This window comes from Ahaetulla prasina, chromosome 7, assembly GCF_028640845.1.
Source record: "Ahaetulla prasina isolate Xishuangbanna chromosome 7, ASM2864084v1, whole genome shotgun sequence".
Classification (NCBI taxonomy): domain Eukaryota; kingdom Metazoa; phylum Chordata; class Lepidosauria; order Squamata; family Colubridae; genus Ahaetulla; species Ahaetulla prasina.
In genome coordinates this window covers 18,226,953-18,243,677 of record NC_080545.1, presented here as the reverse complement: position 1 = coordinate 18,243,677, position 16,725 = coordinate 18,226,953, and the positions used below count along the sequence as shown (strand labels likewise).

At 39.1% G+C, this 16,725-nt stretch overlaps 1 protein-coding gene across 3 annotated transcripts in view; it reads right to left on the bottom strand.

Moving 5' to 3' along the window:
• GRAMD4 (GRAM domain containing 4) overlaps positions 1-16,725 on the bottom strand; it is a 108,638-nt gene that overhangs the window by 68,500 nt on the left and 23,413 nt on the right. Inside the window, exon 2 of one of the 3 annotated variants that reach the window (XM_058190063.1) lies at positions 12,235-12,305. The exons of the other annotated variants lie outside the window; for them this stretch is intronic. The gene's annotated coding sequence lies outside the window, so the exon portion shown is untranslated. The remainder of the gene's footprint in view (positions 1-12,234; positions 12,306-16,725) is intronic. 3 annotated transcript variants of the gene reach the window in all.

Genomic DNA, 16,725 nt, shown 5'->3' with positions numbered 1-16,725 from the left:
GAATAGAATAGAATTTTATTGGCCAAGTGTGATTGGACACACAAGGAATTTGTCTTGGTGCATATGCTCTCAGTGTACATAAAAGAAAAGATACGTTCATCAAGGTACAACATTTACAACACAATTGATGATGGCAGTGGGGCTAGTAGGAGTGGTTGATGTTTGAAGAGAAACATCAACCACTCCTACTAGCCCCACTGCCATCATCTGTAACAATCTGCTCAGGAAGGAGAACCACAGTAAAAGTGTCCTCCATAGACAATTTTTGCAGATGATCCAATAGGAACTCACAGGCTGTAACATCAAAGACAGTAGCAGACCCACCCAATACTACCATACTAGAACATAATGCTCTTGGTCCCAAGCTTATGAATTTCTAAGATTGCAGATATGAGGATTTGCCTCTTCTAATTCGTACAGCATGTTCCCAGCTGTGGATTTTTTTCAGTTCAAATTATACTTTGATTTAAGTACGATTTGAACTGAAAAAAATCTACAGCTGGGAACATGCTGTATGAATCAGAAGAGGAAAATCCTCATATCTGCAATCTTAGAAATTGGTTAGAGCAAAAGCAGCTCAAATACTTAAAACAAGCCATGAAATATGCAGATCTGCATTCCTAGGGATAACATATTCTGTGTCACTGACTCTTCTTTTATGGCGTTCTCCTCTTCACATAAACACAACCATAGATACAATAGTGGCCAAAATTGTGGAAACCTTTTGGGGAAAGTGTATTTTTGAGGTTTGACGGCTAATAACACCACTTTTGGGTGGGGGGGTTTGAAGATAATCATATTCCACTGCTGGAATGGCCTGGCAATAGCCCAGACCTTAACCCAATTGAAAGTCTATGGAGCCGACTAAAGAAACTTGTTAGTCAGAAGCAACCCCAGCAATAAAACCCAGTTAATAGAAGCAATCATTCAATCTTGGTTTCACATTATAACAGCTGCAGAACTAAAAGACTTGGTTTATTCCATAGGAAGACGGTGTAAGGCCGTAATTCATGCTAAAGGTATGAAGTATTAACTGGCTTGATAATTTTTGTATATCTCATTTTTTCTATGGTGATAATTTTTGTATATCTCATTTTTTTCTACGTGTTTCACTTTTCTTTTTTATACTGTAACTGCTATTGTAATAGCATATCCTTCATAAAAGTTATTGCATTACAGTCTTGGTTAAATTATCTTTCCATTGATATATAATTTTATGGTAGTACTAAAAAAAGGTGGTATTATTAGCTAGTTTTAGAAAATACACTTTTCCTAAAAGGTTTCCACAATTTTGGCCACTACTGTACTTAATAGATCATTCATATACAAGAATACATTTTCCCATAATCTTTTGCAATTGACTAACATTTAGTAATGCTAGCTATCCCTTTTCTTAATTGGTGTCCTGCCAAACCAGCATCACAGAGTTTCATCCGCCTCAAGTTCTATCCTTGTAAGGAGTCTGAAAATTCACCATAAACTATTCTCTAACACTTCAATAGGTGGAGTAAAAATCCATGTGTTCCAACACCATAAGAAGACAAAGGGTACATTTTTCATTATTTTACATCTAGGCCTTCTTATATGAAGGTCAAATTTTGCCCAATCCGCAGATGTATTTTCCCCCAAAGTACATACTATGTGATACTACAACTAAATGCCTACATGAACATCCTAAGAGTAAGGGGGGGGAGAAAAAGCATAAAAAAGGCTTTTAGAAAAATGGTAGTTATAATTTTATTTTATAAAAGACAAGAAAAACACAAATCAACTTCCAACTATAATAACTTTGCCCATTTAAGAGTTCTTTTCTCACAGTTTTGATTTCCACATATATACTTTTAAGCTCATGCATCTTAGAAAGCAGTCACTTGTTCACAGAAACTCATACCCCAATATCTTGTAAACAGGATGATTTGCTGCAACCAACTAATATATCCAACTCTGGAATAAACCCACTCCTCTTAAAGAGGAAGCTTTTCTTTAGCTGCCAACGTGTAAGAGGCCAGTATATCCTTACGTGACATAAAGGTTTGAAGGAGAATTCTTCGAGGCAGGTGGGAACTTCAGAAATGTTCAGACAGACAGACAGACAGACAGACAGATAAGATTCCAACATTCAAGCTGTCTAAACCAGCTAGTTTAAAGTAATTGAAATCACAAATCCATATAGGCTAATAGATAGATGATAGATAGATAGATAGATAGATAGATAGATAGATAGATAGATAGATAGATAGATAGATAGATAGATAGACAGACAGACAGACAGACAGACAGACAGACAGACAGACAGACAGACAATAGAAGAATGGATATTGAAAGTTGCCAATTTGGCTGAGATGGCGAAGATATCAGCCTTTTTGAAAGACAATACGCAAGAAAGATACTTAAAGGAATGGGAAAAATGGATTGACTATATTCAAAGTAGATATCAGACTAAGAGTTATCAGACTGTTTTTGAATGATTACGATGTATTATTTTTGATTGTTTTCGGGGGAAGTTAGGAATTGATGATTGTAGGGGTATAATTAAGTTGGGACGAAAATTTTTTAGCATATGTTTATTTTATTTTTAACTATACCTTGTGCTCGTTCCGGGAAGTCTGGGGGGGGGGTTGTGAAAGGAGGGGGAGGGAGGTGGGGGAAAGGGGGAAAATTTTCTGTAAAACCTTTTGAATAAAAAAAAGATAGATAGACAGACAGCAATAGATATTTATATATTATATATATGGATCTTTAGAAGTAGCCCTTCCTGAATATAGTGGGGCTTGTTCTCTAACAAATGCACTTAGAGTTATACTATCATGCTTTACTCTTTTTCAATATAAGCTGCCCTTCTGAATTAAAGTTTGAAAAATATTTTGAAATGACTTCTATAGAAAAAAGGTTTCTGAACTGCATAACTTATTACATTTCATATATATTGCACGCTTCATCCAGATCATTGTAAAAAGTTTTTTCTTGTACCATTAATAATGTACCATCAAAATTAAGATGCACATATTAGGAAATGAAATGTTTATTATGTTTTTTTTTCAAACAGTTTTTTTAAGTCTCAGAAAATCTAAGTATAAGATATAAACCCTGACTCCATTTTTTTTGTCCCATTATGTACTATTGGTTACTAAGCTAATAGTTACAGATTTTTAAATCATTAAGATCATTATAAGTGCATGTACTTCATCATAGGCTTTCTAATGATATGTATTTTCTGAAATTGTCCCCGTACCCCAAAATGTAATTTAGGCACCCACTATTAGATTCTTTAAGTGCCTTTTGCTTAAAAATGTCAAAATACTGCACTAACAGTATCGGCAATTTTCTGGGAAATCTGGAACTTTCTGTTCTTCCTATAGTCCATACTGATTCAGACATTTTCAAGGGTAGTCAGGAAGTTATACGGGAGCAAATTTTCCAACACTGTAGTATTTAGTGATGTTTAGAAACACTCTGAAGGATTTACGTTCAAAAGAATGGATCAGCAAAGTCCAGAAAAGATTCTAGAATATTCCATCATGGAGTATTCTTTGCATACTACTGATGACTAATTCAGGTCTTCTTGAAAAAAAATCCAATTAATTTTTAATGAATGAAACTACCGGTATATCTACGTGGAGGGAAACCAGCAGTGGGATATCTCAAGTATTCTTCAACATTTTCATAGATGACCTGTGTGTGTGTGTGTGTGTGTTTGTGTGTGTGTAATCAAAGAAGTGTTCATCAAATTTGTAGATGACACCAACCTGTGTGTGTGTGTGTGTGTGTGTTTTTGCTAACACTTTGGAAGGTACAGTCAAAATTTAGATTCTTGTCAGATTTCAGCACTGGGCCCTGTCTAATAAACTGCAGTTTAGCGGTAATAAAAATAAGGTCTTAACATTTAGGCAAGAAAAACAAAATGCACAGGTGCAGGATAGGCAGTTAACTGGCTCCATGTAATAGTACCTGTGTAAGTATCATTTAAGTATGAGTCAGCGGTGAGCTGCAGCTGCCAAAAAAGCCAATGCAGTCCTAGGCTGCATCAACAAAGGGATAGCATCTAGGAACATCAAGGGAAGTGAGAGCCATTTCGGTCTAATGCAGTGGTTCCCAACCTTTTTTTGGCCCTGCCCCACCTAAGCATCTCTAAAATCCTGATTCCCACCCCCACCCCCCGTGACATATAATATTCAAAAAATGAACTCCTACTCATGCCGAGGAAGCCTAAAAGGCCATTAACTTGGTTTAAAAAAGGTTCCAAATTGCCACCATTAAAAATCAAATTTTGGGGGGCTCCAAGATCACCGCACATGGGGACAGCAGCCAATAAATTAAAAAACACTTGCTCCTTGGGAGCAAAGCTATGGCAAGTCTAGACAGTGTACTAAAAAGCAAGGACATCACCCTGCCAACAAAAGTTCATATAGTCAAGGCCATGGTGTTCCCAGTTGCAATGCATGGCTGTGAAAGTTGGACCATAAAGAAGGCTGAGCGCCAAAGAATTGAGGCCTTTGGAGTATGGTGCTGGAGAAGACTCCTGCGAGTTCCTTGGACTGCAAGGCGGTCAAACCAGTCAGTCCTAGAGGAGATCAACCCGGACTGCTCTTTAGAAGGCCAGATCTTGAAGATGAAACTCAAATACTTTGGCCACCTAATGAGAAGGAAGGACTCACTGGAGAAGAGCCTAATGCTGGGGAAGATTGAGGGCAAAAGAAGAAGAGGACTGCAGAGAATGAGGTGGCTGGATGGAGTCACTGAAATATAGGCGTGAACTTAAATGGACTCCAGAGGATGGTAGAGGACAGGAAGGCCTGGAGAAACGTTGTCCATTGGGTCGCGATGGGTTGGACATGACTTCACAACTAGCAACAATAAAAAATCAAATTGCCTCCCTATGGGGCGTAGGCCCCACGCTGGGAACCACTGGTCTAATGATTAAGGCACCAGGCTAGAAAGCGAGAGACCGTGACTTCAATTCCTACCTTAGCCATGAAAGCTGGGTAACCTTAGGCCAGTCACTCTCTCTCAGTCCAATTCCCCTCACTGGGGGGAGGGGTTGTTATAGGGAAAATAGGAGGCGGAAGGCATGTGGTACATGTTCGCCGCTGTGAGTTATTTGTAAAAATAAAGGCCGGATATAAATAAGTAAATAAAAATAAAATGAAAAGTATAGTACCGTGCTATACTGCACTAGCAAGGCCACACTTGGAATACTGCATCCAGTTCTGGTCACCATGATACAAAAAAGATATTGAGAGACCCTAGAAAGAGCGCACAGAAGAAGAACAAAGACGATAAGGGGTTGGGACACTACATCGTATGATGAACAGCTGAGGGAACTAAGTATGTTTAGCCTGATGAAGATAAGGATCAGGGAAAACTTGAGGGTTGTCATAGGGAAGAGAAGGGTCAAGAGGGGATCAATCTAAGCAGGAGGAAAGAATGGAAGCTCATCCGAGAAATATTCAACCTAGGGCCATGATGGCAAACCTATGGCACGTGTGCCAGAGGAGGCACGTAGTGCCGTCTCTGATGGCATGTGAGTTGTCGCCCCAGTTCAGCTCCACTGCACAAGCGTGCGCACCTCCCACCGGCCAGCTGGTCTTCGGATCTCTGCCGTGCATGCATAGGAGCAGAGCACGTGTGGGAGGCCATGCATCCATGCATGCATGGGGCAGGGCAGGGCACATGCAGGGGGCTGTGCGTGCATGCACAGGTGGGGTGCATGCACGGGGCCCGCATGCGTATTGCATCTTGGGCGTTCGGGCACATGCAGGCACATGCATTTGTGCACATGCGTGCTTTGGGCATTTGGTCCGAAAAAGGTCAGCCATCACTGACCTAGGAAATAAGGAGCAATTCCCTGACAGCGAGAACAATTAATCAATGGAACGGCTTGGAGTTGCGGTGCTCCATTGTTGAAGGTTTTCAAGAAGAAATTGGACAACCATTTGTCTGGGATGGTATAAGTTTTTATGCCTTGGGCAGAGAGTTGGACTAGAAAACCTCCAAGGTGCCTTCCAGCCCTAGGATTTTAAGATTTATTGATGTATTTCTCCCTCCTTTTGTTTTAAATAAATGTAGGCTTTTTTTAATCCATCGTAATTTATTGCTATTATTGTATTAGTATTAGGTTTGAGATGTAGTTCTTCCGATATTTTATTGAGCTTACTTTATTATTTTAAGGTAGCAGAGGGCACTAAGTTGGCTATCTCTCCAGCAAACACCCTCTAGAAGAGCTCTTTTATCGTATTCTTATATATGTTTGTAGTTCATATTATCTTTTATTATGATTTAAATAAAAACTATTGTTGACAATTTCCCTTGAAACTAAATGGAAAACAATGGAAAGTCGGGGGTGGGGGGGCTACAGAAAGCCAAGACAGAATGACGTAATGAAAAACGGGCATTCCTCCCTATATCTCTCTGACCCATGAGCATCTCATCATCAAATTTTTATTTTCTTTTTGGGAAAAATAATCAGAAGCCGTTTTGTTTCCAGCACCCTTAATAATTATGAATGATAAAAATGCAAGGAATTTTTCAGCACAGCACCAGTTCAAAGGATCAGCAGTAAATACTAAAGACTTTAGTTTACATAATTTTTTTTTTTACAAAATCACAGACTATAATAAGATCTTGCTTAAAAACTGCAGGACGGACGCTGAGTTTGTCGATCGAAAGGTCAGCAGTTCAGCGGTTCGAATCCCTAGTGTTGTGTAACGGGGTAAGCTCCCATTACTTGCCTCAGCTTCTGTCAGTTCGAACGCACATAAAAAATGCAAGTAGGAAAATAGGGACCACCTATGGGAAGGTAATAGTATTCTGTGAGCCTTTGGCATTTAGTCATGCCGGCCACATGACTACGGAGACGTCTTCGGATAACACTGGCTCTTGCTTGGAAAAGGAGATAAGTACCACCCCCTAGAGTCAGGAACAACTAGCACATATTTGCAAGGAGAACCTTTACCAAGTAACAGGTTTGGGAAGACTGGCTTGTAAAACTTACACAAAAGCCAAAACAAAAAACATGCACATTTCATATTGAAAAACATAAAAGCCAACAGATGGGAAAATTTCTCCTATCTATTCATAGTTAGCATTGTTCACTTCCATGCAAGTTTCATTAGCCTCCGGGTTTTATTTCTGTTTTCAAAAACGGAAACCGTATCCAGATTGCAAGACTGCCAGTGTGCGGGAATTCAAGGCTTGTGATTACATACTTCAGTTAGTTCATACAAAAAGTCTAAAGGCCACACAGCCGATTTATAAACACATTTCAGTAGGAGCTGTAAGGAAAACACTGCCACTAACAAGGAACAGAACAGCTCCAGCTGGCACTATTAAACAAGGGGAGAGTTGAAGAGGGAAAAAACTTGTTACAAGCCTGTCTATTCAGCTGGCTCAGTCTGAACCACTCACATAATTTCCAGATAGCTCAATCAATATTGCTGCGAATATCAATGGTCTCAATTAGGAAAGAGTGTGGGAAGCACCAGTTGCCTCAATCACTTATAAACTATCTTCAGTTTTCAGAACAAATGAGGTTTACTGGGAACTAAAACTCATTTTTTCTGTGCCTTTTTCTTTTTTTTTTTTACAGCTTCAAATGTTTTTTTCCCAGCTAAGTGTTAAAAATGGGCAAACGTTTATCTTACTTATAATGCCCATCATCCAGGGGTGAAATCCAGCAGGTTCTGACAGGTTCTGGAGAACCGGTAGTGGAAATTTTGAGTAGCTTTGAGAACCAGAAAATACCTCCTCTGGCTGGTCCCAGAGTGGGGTGGGATTTTGCAATATCCTTCCCTCAGGAGTGGGGAGGGAATGGGGATTGTGCAGTATCCTTCCCCTGGAGTGGGGTGAGAATAGAGGTTTTGCAGTATCCTTCCCCTGGAGTGGGGTGAGAATAGCGATTTTGCAGTATCCTTCCCCTGGAGTGGAATGGGAATGGAGATTTTGCAGTATCCTTCCCCTGCCATACCCACCAAGCCACACCCACCAAGCCACACCTACAGAACCGGTAGTAAAAAAATGGATTTCACCGCTGCCATCATCCCATCAGCCATTTGAGTCATGGGAACTCAAAAACAAGAATAAGGAACAAGAATAAGGAACCTCGCATCCTCGCATCCTGGACATAAACTGTTTCAACTCCTACCCTCAAAACGACGCTATAGAGCACTGCACACCAGAACAACTAGACACAAGAACAGTTTTTTCCCGAAGGCCATCACTCTGCTAAACAAATAATTCCATCAACACTGTCAAACTATTTATTGAATCTGCACTACTATTAATCTTCTCATAGTTCCCATCACCAATCTCTTTCCATTTATGACTGTATGACTATAACTTGTTGCTGGCAATCCTTATGATTTATATTGATATATTGACCATCAATTGTGTTGTAAATGTTGTACCTTGATGAACGTATCTTTTCTTTTATGTACACTGAGAGCATATGCACCAAGACAAATTCCTTGTGTGTCCAATCACACTTGGCCAATAAAAAAATTCTATTCTATTCTATTCTATTAATAGCTGTGGACTACACTTAATTTTTTTATGTAGTGATTTTATTAAAAAGTACAATTAGTATCATAAAAAGTCATACAAGTAATCCTGAGTTACAAATTAATAAGAGCCTGCCAATTACATTCATAACCCAAGGATTCATTGGACTGAATCACATAAAATGAAAGTGAAAAATCCCTGCTTTCGCCCACACATTCACTAATCGAATGCGCAGGTTGTTAAGTGAATGAGGTATCTCAGGGTGGGGAAAGTCATGGGGGGGGGGGCTAGTGATGGAAGTACCTAAAGACTTCCCCAACCCACTAAGGTACCTCATGCTCCACACAATTGCTTCCCCCCACCATCCTGCCACGCTGAATGGCGAGGGCTTGTCGACTATTTTCAGGTTTGAAGTGCACGGGTGTCAAACTCACGGTGTCACATTGCTGTCACGGAGGTGGGTATGGCCTGCATGTGACGCATCCAGACCGCGGGCCGCCAGTTTGACATCCCGTGTTAATGTATCACCCACTTAAAATGGCAGAAAATCTTTTCAGAAATCATACCATCAAATTCAGCGGTACGATCAGAACAGATTTAGAGGTAACACTAAAAAAGGAAACAGGGGCCCCCAAATGCACCTCCTGTTTTAAAAGGGCAGCTCTGAAAGTAAAAACAGGCCGGCCACCATTTTCCATGCTTTTAAACTGCAGGAGGTTCCCATGACTTGACAACCAAAATGACAGGCTTATTATAAATAAGACACACCCCTTAGGCTACATTTTTCATATGCACAAAGAAGCTAAGTGATAAAAGGGACAGCAAAAAAAAAACCTAATTCTGAGCAACCAGAGAAGGTGAATACTCTTAATCTTTTTAAAAGAGAGACTTTTCTTATTGACATTAATGTACAGTTGATGAAATAAATTAGTAAAATTAATACAGGTCTTGGCATGCCTTTATCCTTCAGCACAAGACACATTGATTAACATCCCTGTAATTTAATTTTTCCATCACCAGCAATGTTAATATACTCAAGACTCAGTAAAGGTTGGTTTATTAAAATAAACCTTTTTATTAGTAAAACCTTTTTATTAATAAACCTCTTAATGCTTCTTTTGCTCCCAATGAACTTGCTGTGACTGTTAAAATATGTATTTGCTTCAATAATAAAGGCCCAGTTTCTTTAATTATAACACTGATTTTCATTTTTTTTTAAAAAATACAAATAATACATATATATCTAAATACAAAAAAAGAAAGAAAAGGGAAAAAGGAAAAACAAACCAAATATTACAGTACACTCCCACCCCCCCGGAGACCATTCCCCCCCCAATATATTTCTTCGTCTATAACAATTAAAAGATATACAATATATTCCAATTGTGCCCTTATCCCCTCCAAAACAACATATATTCCTGAGTAGGTTTGCCTTCCACCCTTTGCCTTCCACCAACACTGATTTTATAAAATCCTTCCATATTTCATTATAATTGTTTGCTTTGATCATTCCTTTTTTAAATTTAATTTCTGTTGTTAATTTATCATTTGTTGCCATACTCCAAATTTCATTATGCCATTCATTTCTTTGAATATCCCAATTTCGTCCCCAATATTTAGCCATCACTAATCTAGCAGCCATTATCAGATTTACAATCAATTTTTTTTGTTTCATTTATATCCCATTTTTCCACCAGCAACAATTATTATTATTATTATTATTTATTAAATTTTTATACCGCCCTTCTCCCGAAGGACTCAGGGCGGTGTACAGCCAACAATAATGCAATTCTCGGTGACATGTCTAAATTTACATTCAAAAGTGCTCTAATTTCTCTAAACACCATGTTCCATATTTTTTGTGCACTATCACAATCCCACCACATACGTTTATTCCAGCCTCTTTCTTGCACCTCCAACAAATATTTGTATATATTTGTATATTTGTATATAAATATACAAATATACAAATATTTGTATATTTACCATCTATTTTATTTAATTTACGTGGTGTTAGGTACCACCTCCATATGACTTTATATCCATTTACCTTAACTCTAACTGACATATTCTTATATACTCTTCTATTGCAAATATTTTTCCAATCATTATCATTTATTTCTCCTAAATCTGATTCCCAAATTAATTTTAAACCTTTAAAACACTGGTTTTCATTGAACTTATTTATATTTCAATCCTTCATTGAGCTAAAAGAAGTGCAAAAACTGTGTTGGATCTTTGGGAAAACAAAGAGGGTGATGACCTTTTGTAAAATCATTTGACTATCGTATATTGTACTGCTTCTTTCTGGGTGTGTATGATCTTTGCTTTTATTTTATTGTTTAATTTTATTTATCTTGTGATTTTAAAAGTTTCAAAGTCTTAAGGGCCCAGTGTCGTGTGGAGACAAATAGTCCTTAATTGTAACTAACTCATTAAGCAAGTGAATGAGTGAGGAGAAAAATATCCAAGTTGCTAATCCCGGTTAAAAGTCAAATAGGTTGAAAGAAAAGAGTTGTTTGGTTAGAAAGATAAGATTGTGTAAAGATTTTATTTAAAAAAAAAACTGTTCCACCAAGAGAAGATGTAGAATAGAGCTGTCAAACTCGCGGCCCATGGGCTGGATACCTCACGTGCTGGCCACGCCCATGCCCGGTTTAGCTAAGGGAGAAAAAATCCTGATATGTCACGTGACGCCACCGTGACGATGTGAGTTTGACACCCCTGAGGTAGAAGATATTAATTTTATGGAATTAACAGAAAGTTTCTTAAAAATGAATTGATTCCTGACATGACCAGCTCATAGACCAGAGAATCTACCAATACAAAGGGCTGGAACCTGGTTAAGTTTCCTAAGCATCACATGTAAAGTTCCTTCTGGAAAAGTCCTTAAGAAAAAGGATTACAGAATCCAAAAAGTTTCTACTAGGTCTCCTCCTTATCAATCATAGGGACTAGCACAGATTTCTCTATTTCATTTGTCACCTCACCATCGCTCCTCTACACAGTTGGACATCCTCTACTCGATTTACAACCACAATTGAGAAACACAATTTCTGTTGTTAAGTGAGACATTTGTTACATTTTGCCCCATTTTGTGACCTTTCTTGACTCAGTTAAGTGAATCACTGCAGCTGTTAAATTAGTAATCCAGTTGTTAGGTGAATCTGGCTTCCCCGTTGACTTTGCTTGTCAGAAGGTTGCAAAAGGTGATCACATGATCACACTGCAACGGTCATAAATATGAACCAGATGCCAAATGTCTTAACTTTTGATCACATGATCATGGGGATGATGCAAAGGTCATATCTGTGAAAAACAGTCATAAGTCGCTTTTTCCCGTGCCTTTGTAACTTTGAACGGTCACTAAATGAACTGTTGTAAGTCAAGGGTTATTCTGTACAGGCAATAGCTTCAAATCTGATTAGCTAGACAGTATGCGACTGAGTTACACTAAGTAAAAACATAACCAAAAATGGGGAAGGGCAGCTACTCTGCAAAACGGCAGTGTAAGTCAGCACTGGAGGATAAGAAAACTATGTAAAAAATGCAACACTTCCCTTCTGTCCCATGGGCACCCTAGAAGGCAGCATGAGATTTTTGGCACTCGCACATATGGCGATACTAACACCACCCATTATAATAACACAAAACTGTAGGAGAAGATTAGGAAAGAAAAAGCAGGAAAGTCAAACCAAGACAACAACTCAGCAGTCTGATATGCACGCAATATCTTACCTAGGAGAATGAAAACTTATGCAAGTAGTCCTTGACTTACGACCACAACTGTGCCCAAATTTCTAATTGTCCTGTAACGAGATAGTTGTTAAGTAAATTTTTGCCCCATTTTACAACCTGTCTTGCCACAAGTGAATCACTGCGGTTAAGTTAATAACACAGTTGTTAAGTGGATCTCGCTTCCCCAATGACTTGTCAGAAGATTGCAAAAGGGGATCACGTGACTCCGGGACATTGCAACCGTCAAAAATAGGAGTCTGTTGCTAAGCAACTGAGTTTTGATCACTTGACCATGGGGATATTGCAATGGTCGTAAGTGTGAAAAGCAGTCATAAATCATTTTTTTTAAGTAACTTCAGTCACTAAATGAACTGTTGTTAAGTTAAGGGCTACCTGTAGTTCTAGATTTTTGTCATAAACTACACATTTATCTGTTTTCTAAGGATTTTACTCTGGTCTAGATTTTCTCCTTCAATCCTAACAATAGTTTACTGCATAACCTGTTTGTAGCCATATGTTCATTGTATTTATTATGCATATTTAATTATTTATTGTATCAACTAATTGGAACCAAAATTACATACATAAACTAAACAGACAATATAACAATAAAATTTATTCTTAAGAAAGGAAAGAAGGGGAAAGGAAAACGGGAAGGGAGACTGAAAATTTATCTCTAGTGCAAAATAATCCCAAAAAAACACTGGAGTTCATCAAGGACCTCACTACTAGCTGTAATATACTATCATGTCTTGTTCTGTTCTGTTTCAATGTTCTAATTTTTTAATTCTAGTCTGTGGCCGTAGGAAATTATTGATTAAAACATCAACTAAAATGCTTTTCTTGTCTATTTTCTTGTCTATTTTGTTGTTAGTTGCAAAGTCATGTCCAACCCATTGCGACCCCATGGATCACGTTCCTCCAGGCCTTCCTGTCCTCTATCATCCTCTGGAGTCCATTTAAGCTCACAACTACTGCTTCAGTGAGTCCATCCAGCCACCTCATTCTCTGCCGTCCCGTTCTTCTTTTGCCCTCAATCGTTCCCAGCATTAGGCTCTTCTCCAGTGAGTCCTTCCTTCTCATTAGGTGGCCAAAGTATTTGAATTTCCTCTTCAGGATCTAGTCCTTCTAAAGAGCAGTCAGGGTTGATCTCCTCTAGGACTGACCAGTTTGATCGCCTTGCAGCCCAAGGGACTTGCAGGAGTCTTCTCCAGCACCAGAGTTCAAAGGCCTCAATTCTTTGCCACTCAGCCTTCCTTATGATTCAACTTTCACAGCCATACATTGCAACTGGGAAAACCATATTCTTGTCCATATTTTAAATTGCTTTACTTCTTTAAAAAAAGGATAAATTGCTATATATTGAATGAACTTTGATTGAAAGAATTCTTGAAGAACTTGGAAAAAATTTTCTACCAATCTTTTATAATAAATCCAGTAGTCCATATCTCCTAATGCATATGAACTGATTCAACAATTAAGAAACTGATTCTTTGTTAGTGTGGGCTGTTAGATTCATTGAAAAACTGGAGCATATATCTCATTATTTTGACGGTATTATACATGTGACAAATTGTATTTTAAAAAAACCTAACACAACCAAGTTAGAAATAAACTTACAATGAAGAATAAATTTCATCAAATTTGGTCACTTCTTATTAGCTGTATAGATATTTTCCATAATAGATTACCCTTGTTTGTAAAACTATCATCTTGTATCAATATACTAAATATGGAGGACCACAACATTTCTATTCCTCAAACTCAAATAGATATTTACAATTGTTATATTTTTTTCTAACTTAGGCAGTGTAAAGAAATGAACATTCCTCTTTCTAATATTAAAAAAACCCTAGTGTAATGCCTTATAAAAACAACAGAATTAAGGTTAACAGTGGCAGAGTAGCAGATCTGCAAAAAAAGCCTATTTGAGTGTCTACGACCATGTTCCCATGTCTGTTTTTTTAATGCAAAGAAATAACATTAATTAAAAAAGAAAACTCTTTCTGAAGCAGCTTCTACAGTATTTGTCAGCACAAGGAGAAAAACAGAAACCGTGGCATTTCAATTTTTTTTTTTTAATTATCTTATGTCTTCCCACCAGCTACCTACACAAAGCCTATTTTGGTTTTCATATACACATTATTAGTAAACATCCTAATTATATAAATGGTTCATAGGAAGCCACCCAAGTATTTAGGCTCTGCATCATTCGTCTACAACACAGAGTTGTCCACGCAACAAATTCAAGGCCTTGGCTGGGACAAGAATATTTGCTCTTCCTTAAGATAATAGCTCCCTTTCTTGTTACTGGAAACATACTGTTGTGCAATTGTGTTCCTAAAAAAGAATTGACGACATGGACCTCTTGGCATCAATGCTTTATTGAATTAAACTGACTCAATCATCATCAATCTCAAAAATAAATATTTACACAAGCTTTCACAAAACTCCTCATTTCAGAAAGTCACCAATATCTTCTTCCCACTGAAAAATCAGAATCCCTATACTTTAGGGATATATTTCTTTTTTTCCCTAGCATTTTTCCCTCAAGTGCACAATCTACTTCAGAGGTATCAAATTCGATTTCATTAAGGGGCACATCACGGTAGTTTTTGACCTCGATGGGGGGGGCTGGCCAGCTCGACATCACTCATGTCAGGGGCGCCTGTGGTGGCCCGAGCGCTCTACCAACAGAAATGGGCTCCCGAGCTCCGTTTTCAGCTGCGATGGCTTCCTGCAACCCTCTGCCAGTGAAAACGGAGCTCAGGAGGGCCGCATGTTCCATTTTCACTGGCAGAGGCACCATGGGTCAGTCCTTTGCTGTTTCCAGATCAGTCCTGCAGGCCAGATCTAAGCACCTGGCAGGCTGGATCTGGCCCCCGGGCCTTGAATTTGAAACCCCTGATCTATTTTTTTTAAATCAGTTGAATGTTGATTCCTTGGTTGTGACAGGAATTGACCAACCCAACTTGTCACCTGAGCCTGATGTTATGGGTTAAGACATAGGAACCGGCCCAAAGTCACCCAGCCAGTTTTCATGCCTAAAGCAGGACAAGAACTCACAAACACTTGGTTTCTAGACCAACACCTTAACACATTAGATGAAACTGGTTCTCCCCTTTAGGCCCTGATTAACCTTAATCACTATCTCCTGTCATTATCCTTCAATTGCGCCCTTCCCCAGTTTCAAAACATGAGACAAATCTTTACATATGCAGCAATTTAACTGAAGTCTTGACCCTAAAATAAACATTTCAGCTTTTCAATATATATTTTTTTCTGAGCTCACATGTGTGTGCTGGATTCTTAAGAATTCATAATTCATGAATTAGGATGAATGCTGAAGACTAACAAATTCTATTTATCCTCTCCCCCCCCCCCCTGCAAGATAAGAGCTGGGCCTGCAGAAGTCTATGCTTTATCAAAATTAGAAGGGCACTATCACTAGTTGGCTCTTGGATTTCAGCAGTCATTCCCACAGCTATTATGTTCTCTGAGTCAAGCCAAGAAAAAAATCATTTACCTTTTTACAGATAACAGCATGCTCTGCTATATTAACCATAGGAAGCACAGACTTATATTGGAGTGACTGAATCACATGCCAGTATCTAACTTTGCCACTGCTGGGCAACCCAAATGAATGCCAACACTTAGAAATACCCAGATAAGTCGCTAGGCATATGATTTAGACAAGGCACAAGACATGCCAGACTCATTTAAAAAAGGATTTACAAACAGCAGTTGCATATTAAATACAGGAAGCCCACAAAGAAATGTATCTGAAGACTTGGAACACACCTGGTGGCCTTAGAATATGCTGCACTATCATTCTCACCATCTCCAGTGTGGCCAGATGTCTAATACATCTAGAACAGTGGTCACCAACTGGTGGTCAGTGAGAAATTTTAGTGGTCCACAGAAAAATTATTTGCATTTTCTATGTTGCCCTAAATCAGGGGTCCTCAAACTATGGCCCCTGGGCCAGATATGTGCAATGATAGTTTCCCCCTTCAGTGTCTTTTTGTGTGGGTCGGAGGGGGGGCAGAAATTCCGACTTGGGGTCTGCTTTGGCCTCCTGGTGTGGAGCTTTGGCGGAAGGCTGGAGGGAAGTGCGCTGGTGGTGAAGAGCCAGAGGGCCTTGTTCCAGTGGGACTGTATCATGGTCTGGAAAACTGGCTGACTATCTCAGCCCACTGAGCTTCCAGACACCAATACCTGACCTTGCACTCCCACAGGTATTCCCTCTGCTTGGAAAGCCTATGCTCCTAGTCCTCAGTGAGGTGCTTCTGCTGAGCTTCCTTCTCGGTCAGATCCAATTTGAACTGAGCCAGCTGTTTTGCCAATTCTTTCTCGTGGTGGCTGCTTAGCTCCAACGACTGCTTCCTGTTGGGGCCCTAAGGAGCCAGGGCAGAAAGGCAAGGAGTGGCTGGCAGGGGAGGAGTGAGGAGAGGCTGGCGAGGCACACCTCAACGTGAGTGACACCCGGTC